Here is a 16,382-nt window from a genome sequence, read left to right as displayed (position 1 = left end):
TAAGTCTTCTGAATTTTCAGTCTCACTAATTACTCTCCTTTTAGATGAAGGTCTAAAAATCAAATTTGAGGATGAAGGTTTCTCCTCCTACACCTCTTGCACAGGGTCCCTTTGATGACTGCCATCTTTTTTTTTTAAGATTTATTTTATTTCCCTCCCCTTCCCTCTCCCCTGCCCCAGTTGTTTGTTCTCTGTGTCCATTTGCTGTGTGTTCTTTGTCCGCTTCTGTTGTTGTCAGCAGCATGGGAATCTGTGTCTCTTTTTTGTTGCATCATCTTGTTGTGTCAGCCCTATGTGCATGTGGCACCATTACTGGGCAGGCTGAACTTTCTTTCATGCTGGATGGCTCTCCTTATGGGGTGCACTCCTTGTGCATGGGGCTCCCCTACACGGAGGGCACCCCTGCATGGGTCAGCACTCCTTGTGTACATCAGTCCTGCACATGGGCCAACTCCACATGGGTCAAGGAGGCCCGGGGTTTGAACCACAGACCTCCCATGTGGTAGATGGACACTCTATCCACTGGGCCAAGTCCGCTTCCTCATGGCTGCCATCTTGAAGATGACACCTGTTTTCACTTAGAGATGCACCTGAATCTGATGGTTCCTGCTGGTTGACTACTACCAAGTTTCTGTAGACATTTTCCTATGTTCTTTCACAGAGGAGCTTGGCACTACAAACAACTCCCCTAGAAGATAATTTGAACAATATATGATATATTGTTGTTTCTCATCACTTGGTCATAATATAGTGGCCAAGATAAAATATAATGTCTTTCATTGTGTGACTTTTTGTGCACCAACAGACTTTAGCAACTTCAGTAATGATTGTTTTGTTCTAACCTGGGTCTCTGGTTCTGAAACAGGAATCTGTGAGGTGCTCATAACATAAAAGTAGATAGATAATTGTTGGTATTGCACATTTGCCATGCAGGATTTTTCATGCCTACAATGGGATCTTTTGAGGCTCCCCAGTTCTATGGAAGCCTTAGTGTCAATTTCACACCACTATTGTATTCCAACACATTAGGTTGGGAGTAGAAGATTCCTTGAGGCAAAAGCATCAGAACCTGAGTCAGAGGTTCTGACCAGAAAAAGGCTCAGCTTCTTGCTCCATCCCCCTTCCAGTCACACAGGGCAACACAAGCCCCAAACAAAAGGAACAAAGGTTGCTAATAGCCATGCTCCCCCCTCTTCCCATCTGTCCTCTTGATAGTGGGAGGCCACTGGGGCTGGGAAGCTAAATGTGGAGGCCCCCCCCAACCTCGTGAGACACCAAATGGATGAGAACATTCTGCTTTGATGCCTTGAGAGACATGCTTGTTGTCTCTGCTAACTAAAAGGGAAGAAGATTAGAGTTCTTCTGTTTTACTTAAGCTCTTAGATGCTCTTATCTTTTTAAACAAAAGAAGCAGCATTTGGAAATGTACACACACATCTTGTCTATCCTCCTGTATGTAGCCAGAAATGAAGCAGTTACCTACAGATAATAAAATGCTTCTCAGTTTCACTACTGTGTCGTTAGACTGGTAAGAGGAAGTGTCTGTCCCCTTGAAGCTGGCACATGGTCTGTATGAATGCCCAGAGCCTGGAGAAGCTGGGGACTCCCACCCAGCTCTTCAGGGTGGCAGTGACCCTCCACCCTCCCATCCTCCCCAGCCCAAGGCTGTGCTACTTATATTTCACCAGGTCCTTGTTGGTCAGCATCCATGTGAAACACCCTTCTCCATTCTAAAACATTCTAAAAAGGAATCTTGTGGCTCTTTTAATACTATTACTATGTAGCAAAAGTTTTCTCTTCTTTTCTAACATGGTATTTTTTGTTTCGGTTTTGTTTTTGTGCTGAAATGACAATTCTCTTTCTTGCTCAGTCAGACTCGCATCTGTTCTGTATAATATACCATGGCCAGACTCAGTACAGGCTCAGCACACCAGTGTCTTCCCAGCTCATGTCCATGATAAAACAGCCCACTTCCCTAATTGGCTGACCAACCTTGTGGGTTTAAATTATGTGACACTGACAATTTTCCCAAATTGAGTACATTCAGTTGTTCATATGACCCTCATAGTATTCACAATATATGTAGGTTCACAACATAAGATGATACATTATCAATATGATACCTAAATAATAGACTGCATATGTCATCATTTATAACAATGTAACTTCATCAAGAACATCCCTCTGAAAGTTCTTTTTTTCAGATTTGTGCTAACATGGGGGTCAGGGAGTGATTCCCCAGGCATCATGTAGACATCAGACAAGGTTGTTTTCAAGCACCATTTTTTACAAGAAAATATTTATTTGCCCCATAATGTTAGCAATGTATGTAATCTCTGTCACAAATCTCAGCCCAAGTCTAAATATTTTTAAGTTACTATGAACTTAGGGAAGCACTGGGTAGTTTAGCACTTGCTGAAATGTGTTCAGTGTTAATTATATTTGTGCATATTTCTTTACTGTACAATAAGGAAAACAACATTTAATTTTCTAATTATCCAGAGAAAGTAATGTAAAACAATGTTTTACTGAGAAATAAGAAATTTTTCTTGTTGTTTTTCAGGGGGTTAGGATTATTTTCTTTGCTCTATTTATTTTTAAAGTTCTTTTGCATTCTCCTTTTCATATATTTCCTTCATTTTACCAAAAGCTGTCCTTTATTCTTCAACCTTGATCTTTTTGTCTTCTAAAAATGCCATATTGGCTTAATGAAACCTCAGGGAAATGATAATGCCTCATACACACTGGATGTGTCACTTGTCTTTATTTTATTTGGTCATTAAATTTTTGTTTGGGGGAAGATACATGCATGGCAACTGCATGGCATATTCCACTTACTATCTGCCTGCTCCACAAGTATGTCTGAAACATTTCTATAATTGTACAGAAGATGCAAGGAGTACATAGCTTCATTTATATCACAAAACCAAAGACTGGGTTATTTTTCTTTTAATGTTTGCAACCTATTTTCTCCATTTAAGGAGTGCTGCTTCAAGAACTATGTGGTATCACAGAGAAAGTTGGAGGTTAGTTTGAGGACTGTTTATTGCTATACTCCTTGTCAATCCCCCACTGATTGAAAGAAAAATTGTTCCAGATAGCTTATCTTATCTTAGGATGAGGTCTTAGTTGGTATTTAAGAAAACCAGTCCATTCTTAGCTTTACGCTTTCAATTTTAAGAATAAATGCATACAGCAGGAATTTAGAAACTTAAACGTGTGCTTAACTTATTGCAGTCATAGTTTCCTCATAAATTCTTTGTCAGCTATTTCATGTGCATTAGAAATAACAAGCTGGGCTCCAGTCTTGTGAAGCTGCTGCTGGTTAAAGAAGGATGTGCAGATGCTACCAAGTGTGGTATCTGGACCCCACAATGTCATGAAGCCCGAGTCAGGGGAAAGGAACTGAAATAAAATCATTGCCTTTGTAAACATGGGAACATTTACTTGGCCTTATAAGGTGGGAAGGGAAAGCTAATATTAAAAACCAGCCTCGAAGGGTAGGTGCAACACCATTTGCTTCGTTAGGTGGTTTGGTGAACATTTTTGCATGTGAGTCTTTCTCTTTTTATAGAGTAGATCGAGGTCCAGCCAAGTGGACTATAAAGGAAGTCAGATATCCCATTAAGTTGCTATAAATTAGGAATGTCCCATTGGAGATCGCATCCACCCTACATTATTCAGAGCAGCAGCAGCTGTTTGCTGAGGGAGAAGGTTCTGTGGTGTCCTCATCACCTGCCACCCTGAGAGGCTGCTGCCTGCTCCTCTTTGGACAAAACTGCCACATCCCCCCTTCCATTCCTCCCCAGCGTGCTTTGCTTTTAGAGTGGAAATTCACAGAATGAATTCCAGTCCTTCATTTGCATGGCTGTGGCATTGACTGAGCCTCAACTTCAGGGTCACAGTGGTCGGGAGGCACTGGTGGCTGTCCTGAGTGCAGTGGCCCTCACTGAGCACCTGCCATCCAGTCTTCAGTCCATGGTAAGTGTTGCTGCTGGGGAACCAGAGCTGAGTCTTAAGCACTTCACCCATCACACTGCATAGGACAGACACAGGATTTGAGTCCACATCTGGGAGCCCAGTGTCTGGACTTTCCCTTCCTAGGTGTTTCTCAGTCAGCTAATTAAAGTATTTAGAGCAAGCATGCCTATTTTAAATAAGCAGCATTTCTAATATTCATTGTGCTGTTCTAGTATACATAGTATTAACTATAGTCCTTTGAGAAACATGTATCTGCTGTTCACATCTTATTACAGCTACTTAAAAAGATAATCAGCTGTGCCAAAAATAGGGTGCTTTTGCTTTCACTTATTTTCTTAGAAGTTTAGGTATTGTTTGTTTAGCTTTTTAGTCAACAGTGTATTCAAACCAAGTTCTGGAAATATAAAATTACTGCCTTATATTACCTAATATAAAGGCAATCCATGAAGTTTGAAACAAGCTAAAAGGACACTGAAGTTCTTCTTCCTTATAAAGCTTCAATAATTTTCCTGATGAAATTAACGAGTGTGGTTGAGGACAGTTCATCTAACTTTTTCTTTCTGGGGAAATGTGGTCTCTTCCCTTTACACGTTTAGAAAAAGGGTCATATTTAAGTAGGTTGGCAAAGTTGTGGCTGTGGTTAGGAGACTCCAGTGCATGAGCCTGCCTGTCAGCCTGCAATAAACATAGCCTTGTTCCTCTCTGAGTGATTTAAACTACACAGAAGGCCATTAGAAGGCTCTCTGGAGCCATCGGGCTTCTGTCTTCTCTTCTAAAACTGCTGAGCTCATGAACCTGTATAAATAGCACTTATTTTGTTTGTCACTGACATAAGGGAGGTCGAATGGGAGGCTGGGTCATGACAAGACTGGGAATCTTAGTGCAGAGAATATGCAGAGGGCTTTGTGGTGGTCATGGTGTTTGTATGTCAGGGGCACTGTGGACCTCTCTTTAGGCAAGGGGTTCCTGGGAACCTGAGTCCTGCACCCTCTCCCCCATCACTTCCACCTGCACACACATCTGTGGCTCAGTGACACCCTGCAAGTGGGGTCTGGGGTTGGTGTGCTGCTCTGCTAGATACTTCAGGGGTAACTCCTCTCCTGTCCACCTCTCCTTCACACAGAGAACCTGCAGTTTTGGAGGATTTGACCTGACAAGCCATTCTCTGCACATGGGCAGTAGTAATGCCTCCCCAGTGGTGAGTGCAGTCAGAAGGAGACCAGTGGTTTATACTGGAGGGATGTGGTTGGCAAGGGCTTGGGCTCAGTGCTTAGAGAATAGAGGCCCTGTGAGCAGGTGGTCCTCTATGGTCCTCAGGCTCCTCCCTGCTCCATGGGGGTAAGTGAGAGCTCCCCCAGCCTGGTCTTCTCCCTGGAGGCAGCCACTTTCCTGCTTTAATCACTCTCCTCACGCAGTGGATCCAGGTGCCTTTGGTCTGTGCAGAGAACACCAAATGGAGCATGACTGAATGGAGGCTGAGATTTCCCACCAAGCCTCTGGGCTCCTGTGGCCTCTCTGCTGCCTTCATGGTCCAGTCCCCATTCACAGGGGGTTCTGCTTCTGGACCTCAGCCCCAGAGGCTGCCGGGGTGCCCAGCTTGCTCCCTAAAGGCCACTCTCTCAGGGCCCAAAGGTTTAGGTGAGCTTTCTGTGCAGCTTTGGAAAAACATGCATTTTGTCATGAAACTGAAATTTAGATTACCTACTTTATATTTGTTAGCATCATATATGACACAAGAAGAGTCTGAGAAATTCCTGGGAGAAAAAATATTTTATTTGGATGTTGAATTTTATTATTTTGTAAACCCATAATTTTATGTAGTGATGCTTTTAAAAAATGAGAGAAAGTATGATTTTTTTCCTTTCTCAGGAGAAAGTTTTTTTTTTTAAGCAAAACAAAATGAGTGCTGACCACAGTTTGCCTTTTCAGACTAGGAAATTCAAACCTAGAAGAGCCAATACCCTTGGTCACCTGATGCTGGCTTTGCTGACTTGCCTTTTGTTCTCCTGGGAAGGGTTACCTGGGTATTAGTCCATGTAAGCCACTGTTGGACTGATGAAGTGCAGTCCCCTTGGGATTTTTGTTGTTGTTTTTGTTGTCTGTTTGAGGTACCAAGGCCAGGGTTTGAACCAGAGACCTCATATGTGGGAAGCTGGAGCTCAAACATTGAGCCATGTAAGCTTCACTGAATTGATTTTTTTCTTTTGTTTTTCTTGTTGTTTGTTTTTCTTAATTTTTTAAGGGGCATGAGGCAACTGAATCCAGGATCTCCAATGTGAGAAGTGGACGCTCAACCACTTGAGCCACATCTGCTCCTAATAATGTTATTTAAACTAAGGGCTTTATCTTGATGCCTAGAGAAAGTATGGAAAATTGGCTTTTGAGGAAGATAATAAAAGCAAAAAAACAAAATTGTAAATATAGATAAAAGCACAAGGGTGTCAATTAAACAAGGGCATTTTGGTGTAATGAAATTTAAAAAAAACTATTTTGACACATCTTCACCTTGTCCTGACTTAGTCATTTTGAGCAACCACCTGAGTTAACCCTTCCCTGTGTATAACCACAACTAGCAACACCTGCACCTTCACAGGTATGGATGATAAGAGCTAACCTCAGCTTCTATGATCAGCCTCTGCCACTTCTTTTCAATTGCCCCCTTGCCACTGCAGCTCTTTCCTGCTGCATAATTTATTTGCAAGGCATCAATTTCCATATGGCTTGGATGATAAGAAGCTGCTCTCAGCTTCTCACATGGCCTTAGTCACATCTGCTTTTTGTACCATATATTGTGAAACTGCCAGGCCCAGGTTCCATTGGCTCCTTCCCATCTGGGTCACAGTAAAGACAAGAGCCTGGAATAAACATGTGCTCCAACCTGCCCTTCCATCAACCCTCACAGGAACCTAGGCTAGGTAAGCTGGGACCTGCCATGCCAAGATTATCCATTCTCCCCCTCCAGATTCTTTGATGTTATGAACCTCTCATTTCATGCTATCTTGCTGGGTATCTGTGTTTGTACCTCATCAACAAAAAAACTTCCCCATAATCTACAAAACCCTTGCTTGAATAGGTTCTTTTTCCATGATCTTGGCAGTACCTGTCCACTTCAGATACACGCACAGTGTCAGCTGTGTCTGGATTATTTTGGTTAATTTTAATTTTGGATCATATACCATTTCATATACCCACCTTAGAAGTGACATCAGTTTTAGCTGCATGTGTTATACCCAAGTCTCATTTCCTTCTAATTTGACAGCTATATGTGAAGTTATTAAAACCTGATAAGTTTATTTCAAGTAGGTCAGAGATTGGTTTTTCATTGTTTTCTTTTTCCAGAATATAATGTCATCAGTTAACAGGTGGTGGGATGTTGTCTTTAGGTGGTAGAGGGTCAGTAAATCTTCAATAACTTAAAAAAAAATCCCTGAGGATATTCCACTGATTTCCTACAATCCTGAAAAAACTTCACTTCACTATATTGGATCCTGTTTTAGTTAACCAAGGCTGATGAAAACATTATTTCCCCAAATGAGTTGGATTTTTCCAAAGGGGGTTTATTGACTTGCAAGCTTACAGTTGTGAAGCTGAGAAAAGAGTCCAAATCAAGACATCTTCTGGCAATGCACTCTCCTCAAAGATCAGCTGTGGGTGATCCTGGACTCTTCTGACATATGGGAAGGTACATGGTATCATCTGTCAGTCTCTGCTTTCTCCTCTGAACTCTTTAGCTTTCAGTTTCTGGTTTCTCTCTCAGCTTCTGAGCATTTCACTCTGAGCACCTGTGTCTGTCTCTTTCCATATGGACTCTAGTAAGAGGATTAAGTCCCACCCTGGGGCATGCCTTACAGAAGTAATCTAATCAAAGAGTCCCATTTACAATAGGTCCACTCCCACATGGATGGATTGTCTCGAAGGACATGATTCTCTGGGGTCCATCCAGCATCAAACTGTTACAGATCCTCTCTAGTGAACTGTTCCCCATACATGGGCTGCCCTATAATTACCTCTTGTGGGATCAGTGGTGTTTGCCTGATGGCATAGACCTCAGGGCCATGAGGACCAAAGGGAATGTTTTGGCCAAGACAGCACCAGTGAGTCAATATTTAAACTTTAATTTAAATATCTCATGGATTTATTCTACCTTACCATAGGTGTTGGATGGTATGGGCAATGGGTGATTTGCTGGATGGGAACCACTTGATAAAAACTTTATTTATATATATATTTAAATTTTTAAAAAGATACTTAGATTACACAAATGTTTATTGACATGCTTTTTTATAACCTTTCCAGTGAAGTGAGTTTGAAGCTTGCTTGAGAGTTCAAAGGGTACTCCCTGCTTTGGAAAACCATTTTCTTTTTTTCCCCTACAGTTAAAGCATTCTTATTTTGACAAGAGAATGTCTCAACCCATTCTTAATACCTGTAAGCCATAAACTATATATAATTATAATCCATTGAAAGAACTGGCTGGTAAAGCCCTTCAGCTGATGTTCAAATAGTCCAGTTGTGGAGGTTAAGTTTATGGAGATATATACATATTAATAAATTTTGCCTAGATTACAAGCCTGTCATGTATGAATCTGGTTACAGATTTTTTTTATGTACCTTATCAAAGACTGCCCACCAATATATTTCCTTGTCCTTTTTCATTTTTTGCATTCTGTAATGGGTAATTTCATGGAGTGCTCACATGTAGTTCCTTCTAGGGACTCTAGGGCAAACAGGGCACCATCCAGCACTTCCTAGATTCTATCCCCAGAATTTAATTGGTGACCCTACCGACTCTATTTTTCTTTTTCAAATACAGAAACACTTTCCTAACTGTGAGCTAACTCATTTGGAGAGGGCTTATGAGGGACATTATACAAGGAAAATGTTTTGTTGTCTCCACATATTTTTGAGCTGCTAGATTGGCATTTTTCTTCTAAGTTTTGTGAGTGTGAGCTTCCACTTTTATCACAGCATTTTTTCTTTGCTTTACCTTTTCCTTAGGTGATAGAAATATATCTATTATTTCAGGTATTTTCCGTTTTTTATTTGGTTCCTAATGACTTCAGGAAGTCCATTTGTTTTCATAAACTTCCAAAATCATGAATTACTCCAAATAAATATCTACAGCCGGTATAAATATTGTGATTTTCTTTTAGCTAAATGACTGCCTCTATTTAAAAGTTTCACCACAGCTCATTAGGGCATGGTGAGGCCAGGGGCTTGTTGACCAGTAATTGCTTCTACTGTAGTGGTTACTTCATAGTCTGCCTCATAATGATCTGTTTCTGTTTTATTGTAAGACACATCTAAAAGTATGATCTAAGGCAGGTTTATCAAGGATTTTTATGTTGTTGTTTGTTTTGTTTTGTTTTTGTGTGTGTGTGTTTTGTTTTGTTTTGCTTTATTTTTGGTAAATCTGGTCCTGGGGATAATAATTGAGAAACAGGAACCTCACAATCTTGAGAATCATCTTTTTCAGGCATGAGCAACAGAGTACTGGATTTAAAGTATCACAATACAGGATTCGGATATTTTAAGGAGAGAGCAGTATGATTTCAAAAAAGGTCAGTCTGTGAGTCGACATATGCTGGGTTTTTCTTGAGATTAGTAACGAGCAAATCATGAGCTCTATTAACTAAAAAGTACACCCCCTGCCCAAGTCAGCTGACACCTCATATAATGTTGCAACTGCAGCTACTATCCTTTCAAGGCTGAGTATGGTATAACTACTGCATCCAATTACAGACTGGAATATTCTATAGCTTTTTCCCTGTTGGAAACTGAGGCACAGTGGTCTCACAAGGAGAGACATGCTGTTTCCATGGCTATGCTTACAACCTAAGGAATGTGGTAATAAAGAGTTCCCAGTAAACAGGAGGAAGCTGTTAAAGACTGAAAGAAAAGGTGAGCACATACATTTTGTAGTAAATTGAACACTTAGACTTTGTACCTTGAGAAAAGATTTTTTTTAATTCCTTAGACTATGAGTAATGCTGATAGTTAACTGCATGATGCTGCTTGTTCTCATGTAGACTGGGGTATATATATAGCCCCTTGTAAACAATAAAGTTGTCTGATGAGTCTCTACTCACAGACCCCCTGATCCCAGCTCTCTCTCTTTCTTCCTCTTTCTTTCATTCTTCTTTTTCTCTTTCTTTCATTCCCAATATCTTCAAGCCCAAATCTGCAACAAATGGTGCCCAATGCAGGGCCCAAAGAAGTGAGTCTTCCAAAACAGTTTTGGGACCCACGGAAAGGACTCCTATGAGGATCGTGAATGACGTCCAAAGCAGTGTGACTCAAGTCTTCTTTTAGGTAAGTAACACTTCCACAAAGTCATCAGGGTAAAGGGTATTCAAACGGGAAGTGTGGAAGAATATTTGCAAGTGTTAAAAACTTTGTTGAAAGCTAGTGGGGTGCCTGTAAAAAGTTGTGCGTTAATTGAATTGTTTGCTTTAATACAAAAGCATTGTGGTTGGTTTCAGCCTCAGGGACATAATATTTTAAATTTGAATCAGTGGAGATGTGTAATGAAAGCTTTACAGAGAGCATATCAAAGAGGGGAATCCATTCCTTTTATCTGTGTGAGCTTTGTGCCAGCAAATTACTGCCACCTTAGATCCTTTACAATCAGAGGAAGATGACAAAGAAGAAATTACTATATTTTCAAAACCCATAGAGAAACAGAAAGCGGAGGGCCACTTGAAAGAAATAAATTCTGAGCCAAAAGGCAGAGAAGAGTCTCCTGGCTTTATGCCTAATCCTAGTACTAACCTTTTTATAGTTAAGAAAATAACTGTCTACTCTAAAGAAATATCCAGTCTCCATATATCATCCAGGTGCCTATCCTAGCTTACATTCAGTTCAACTTAATGCACCTGTTGAGCCACTAAATATGGCTACCCCAACATCAGCACCTGGAATCTTTTCAGATATGGCAGATACTTTATCCTATATTAAAAAGATAGTTGTGGGTAGGAGGCAAGATGGCATCTGAGTGAGTGCACCTTATAATCTCTCCTGCAAAGAAGTAGCTGTGTAGGGTTGGAGTCCTGCTGGACTGGGCTGTTTTGGGTGTTTGCAGGGCAGGAGGTGTCTGTACGTTGATTTGGTGGGACGGTGACAGAGGAGAGTCTTGTAAGAGGTAGAATTTTGGGTCTCTTTCATGGAGGTCAGGGTTGTGCGTGGAACCCTTCCCCCTGGGGTGTTTTGGGGCTTGCACGGCAGGTGTATGAATGTCGATTTGGTGAGCAGTGACAGAAGAGATTCTTGTGAGAGGTGGAAGTTTGGGTTTCTGATACAGAGGTCAGAGTTGTGGGTGGGACCCCTCCCCCTAGGGATGGTGCCAGGCTGCAGGGATCCCTGAAGGTTCTGTTGCACTGCAGTGCTCCCAGGCCCCCTGTTAACTGGATGCATGGTTCCCAGGTCTGTGTCCCCTAAACCCTGGTGGCCCATGCTCTAGAGAATCACACACCTTGAGTCTGCAATATCACAGACTTCCCATCCCTGAATCCACCCCACCCTGAGGTCCATCTGAGGTCTTTGATTATCCTAGCCCTCCGCGTTTATGGTTTTTTCTTTTTTCTTTTTGTCTTGGTTGCTAATATTGCATTATCTCCTGGTCTTTTCTTCCATTTTATTCTCCAAGGTCCTTTTTCATTTACTTAGTTTTTTTTCTCCTTTTCTTTTTCTTGCTTGTTTCCCTCCCATTTCTTTGCCCACCTTCTTTTTTCTTCTCTCTCTTTTTCTTCTTATTTAATTTTATTTTCTTTATATAATAGGTGCTGCAGGGAGCGTTTCACACTTGATGTGTTTCCTCATCCTCCATTTCATCTTTTCGGTACATATTGATTTTGGCCACCTACACTATCCCCTTTCCCCCACATCTTGCTATCATCCATCATCTACTGTCTCTCTTATATTCCACCTCCCTTTCATTGGCCCCCAAATTGTCTGACTTTTATTTTCTAATATGTTCTATTTTCTGTCTTTTATCCACTCTTGATATTATTGTCTTCCTTTCTCTTTCCCTCTCTCATGAAAACACTGGCTTTTTAATTCATACTATATTCCTCCCCATATTCAGTTGACTGTCTCATTATAGGTACTCTACTTACTGCTATAACTCTACACAACTTACGAGTCTAATATCCATTCTCCCAGATCTCACATTGTTGCTCTGTTAACATTTATTACCAATACTATACACATTTTCTTTTCTTCCTCATTTTGCTTTCCCTGGCCCTAATATTTTTCTTCAAAGTGAACTTAGCCAGCAACAAGAAAACAGAGTAAGAACAAAGTGACAAAGTGAAGGCATAACACTTATGCAAGAACAACAACTAATTAATCCCCAAGACTAGACAAAGAAGCTAAGGAACTGATTAAACCTGTCAAGATAAAATGATGACCAGACAGCAACAAAAAACTACTAAGCAAACCAATAATCAGGAAAACATGGCTGAATCAAAAGAACAAACTAAAAACCAGGAAGAGGAGCAGAACATTGGACAAGTAATCAAAGATCTCAAAACATATATTAGAGACCAACTTAATGAAGTAAAGGAAGAGATTAACAATATGAAGAAAACACTTGGAGAAGAAATTGCAGACATACACAAAAAGATAACAGATATGATGGGGATAATCACCACAGTTCAAGAAATAAAAAATACACTCTCAGCAAATAGCAGCAGATTAGAAGAGGCAGAGGAGAGAAAATTAGCAACCTGGAAGACAATACATCTGAAATTAAACAAATAGTAGAACTGATCGATAAAAAGATAGAAAAAAATCCAGCTAGGACTTAGGGACCTGAATGACAACGCAAAACACACAAACATACGTATTTAGGCATCCCAGAAGGAGAAGGGAAAAGGGACAGAAGGAGTGTTGGAGGAAATAATGGCTGAAAACTTCCCAAATCTACTGAGAGAGATGGACGTACATGTCCAGGAAGCACAACGCACCCCAAACACCATAAATCTCAACAGACCCACCCCAAGATATACACTTGTCAAATTATCAAATGCTAAAGACAAAGAGAAAATTCTAAAAGCAACAAGAGAAAAGAAAATCATCACATACAAGGGAGGCTCCATAAGGTTAAATGCTCATTTCTCATATGAAACCATGGAGGCAAGAAGGCAGTGGTATGATACAGTCAAGGTACTAAAAGAAAAAAATTTCCAATGAAGAATACTCTATCCAGTTAAACTAGCATTCAAAAATGATGGAGAGTTCAAAATATTCACAGCTAACAGAAACTGAAAGAGTATGCCAACAAGAAACCTCCCCTTCAAGAAATTCTAAAGGGAGTTCTGCAGGAAGAAAGGAAAAACAGGACAGGCAGAGTTGGAGGACAGTGTAAGATCAACAAAAAAGACAAAAAGAGAAGAAAAAACAAACAAAATATGACAAACACAAGTCCAATCAAAATACAGCTAACTTAAATAATTCCTTGAAAGTAATAACACTGAATATCAATGGATTAAACTCACCTATCAAAAGATTCAGACTGGGAGATTGAATAAGGAAATATGGTGCATCTATATGCTGTCTGCAAGAAACACATCTTAGAGCCAGGGATTCATGGAGGTTGAAAGTGAATGGTTAGAAAACAATCTTACAAGCAAACAATAACCAAAAAAAGACAGGAGTAGCTATATTAATATCAGACAAAATAGACTTTAAATGCAAAACATTTGTGAGAAGCAAAGAAGGATACTACATATTAGTGAAAGGGACAATCTCTCAAGAAGAACAAACAATCATAAATATTTATGCTCCTAACAAGGGCACCTCCAAATATGTGAGGCAAACACTGGAAAAACTAAGTGAAAGAATAGATGCATCTACAATTACAGTGGGGGATTTTAATACACCACTCTCAACTCTGGAGAGAACATCTCAAAAGAGAATCACTAAAGAAACAAAATATTTGAACAGTATATTAGAAGAGCTTGATCTAATAGACATATACAGATCATTATACCCAAACACAGTGGGATATACATTTTTCTCAAGCGCACATGGATCATTCTCCAAGACAGACCATATGCTAGGCCACAAAGAAAGGCTCAATGAATTCAGATACATCAAAATCATACAAAATAATATCTCTGACCACAGTGGAGTGAAGCTGGAAATCTGCAAGGACCAGAGGGCCAGATATCACACCAAGATATGGAAATTAAACAGCACACTCTTAGAAAAACAAAGAGGAAATCTCAAAAGAAATTAATAACTACCTTGAAACTAATGAAAATGATAACACAACATATCAAAACTTAAGGGATGCAGCAAAAGCAATACTGAGAGGGAAATTTATAGCCTTAAACTCATACATCAAAAAAGAAGAAAGAGCTAAAATTGAAGAACTAACTGCACATTTGAATTGGAAAAAAAAAAGTAAACCCACAGGAAGAAGAAAGAAAGAAAGAACAAAGATAAGAGCAGAATTAAATGAAATAGAAAATAGGAAAGCACTTGAAAAGATAAACAAAACCAAGAGCTGGTTCTTTGTGAAGATCAATAAAATTGAAAAACTCTTAGCTAGACTAACAAAGAAAAAAAGACAGAAGATGCTAATACACAAAATAAGAAATGAGAAGGGAGATATCACCACTGACCCCACAGAAATAAAGACTATCATAAGAGGATACTTTGAAAAACTATATTCCAACAAAAATGACGATTCGGAGGAAATGCACAAATTCCTAGAAACACACAAGCAGCCTATAGTGATGAAAGAAGAAATTGATGATCTCAACAAACCAATCACAAGTAAAGAGATAGAATCAGTCATTAAAAACCTCCCAACTAAGAAGAGCCCAGGGCCAGACGGCTTCACAGATGAATTCTACAAAACATTCCGGAAAGAACTAAAACCAATCCTGCTGAAACTCTTCCAAAAAATCGAAACAGAAGGAACATTGCCTAACTCCTTCTATGATGCCAACATTACCCTAGTACCAAAGCCAAAGACACGACAAGAAAGGAAAATTACAGACCAATTTCTCTAATGAACCTAGATGCAAAAATCCTCAACAAAATACTTGCAAACCATATTCAACAACACATTAAACAAATTATACACCATGACCAAGTGGGATTGATTCCAGGTACAAAAGGATGGTTCAACATAAGAAAATCAGTCAATCTAATTTGTGAGATAAACAGATTTAAGGAAAAAAATCACATGATTATATCTATAGATGCAGAAAAAGCATTTCACAAAATACAACACCATTTCTTGATAAAAACACTGCAAAAGATTGGAATACAGGGAAATTTTTTCAACATGACAAAGAGTATATATGAAAAACCCACAGCCAACATCATTTACGGTGTTGAAATCCAAAAATCCTTCCCTCTAAGATCAGGAACAAGACAAGGATGCCCACTCTCACAGCTTCTATTTTACACTGTCTTAGAAGTACTTGCTTGGGCACTGAGGCAAGAACTAGATATAAAAGGCATTCAAATTGGAAAGAAAGAAATCAAAATTTCATTATTTGCAGATGACATGATCCTATACATAGAAAACCCTGAGAGGTCTACAACAAAGCTTCTAGAACTCATAAATGAGTTTAGTAAAGTTGCAGGTTATAAGATCAATGCACAAAAATCAATAGCATTTCTACACACCAATAATGAGCAAGCTCAGGAGGAAATCAAGAAGGAAATAGCATTTACAATAGTAAATAAAAAATCAAGTACCTAGGAATAAATTTAACTAAAGATGTAAAAAACTTATACACAGAGAACTACACAAGACTGCTCAAGGAAATCAAAGAAGACCTAAATAAATGGAAGAATATTCCCTGTTCATCAATAGGAAGACTAAATATTATCAAGATGTCTATCCTACCAAAACTGATCTACACATTCAATGCAATCCCAATAAAAATCAATACATCATTCTTTAAGGAACTAGAGAAACTACCTGTGAAATTTATTTGGAAAGGAAAGAGGCCTGAAATAGCCAAAGACATATTGAAAAAGAAAAACCAAATTGGAGGAATCACACTACCTGACTTCAAAACACACTACAAAGCTACTGTAGTGAAAACAGCATGGTATTGGCACAAGGAGAGACACACAGACCAATGGAACTGAATTGAGAGTTCTGATATAGATCCTCATATATACAGTCATATAATATTTGATAAAGCCACCAAACCCTGTCAACTGGGAGAGAATGGCCTATTCAACAAATGGTGCCTGGAGAACTGGATATCCATATGTAAAAGAATGAAAGAGGATTACCATCTCACACCCTATACAAAAATCAACTCAAGATGGATCAAAGACCTAAATATAAGAGCCAAGACCATAAAATCTTTGAAAATCAGTGTAGGGAAGCATCTACAGAACCTTTTAATAGGAAATTGCTTCATGAA

The sequence above is a fragment of the Dasypus novemcinctus genome, chromosome 29 (assembly GCF_030445035.2).
Source record: "Dasypus novemcinctus isolate mDasNov1 chromosome 29, mDasNov1.1.hap2, whole genome shotgun sequence".
NCBI lineage: Eukaryota > Metazoa > Chordata > Mammalia > Cingulata > Dasypodidae > Dasypus > Dasypus novemcinctus.
The sequence above is the reverse complement of the archived record's forward strand: the minus strand, read 5'-3'. Positions refer to the sequence as shown.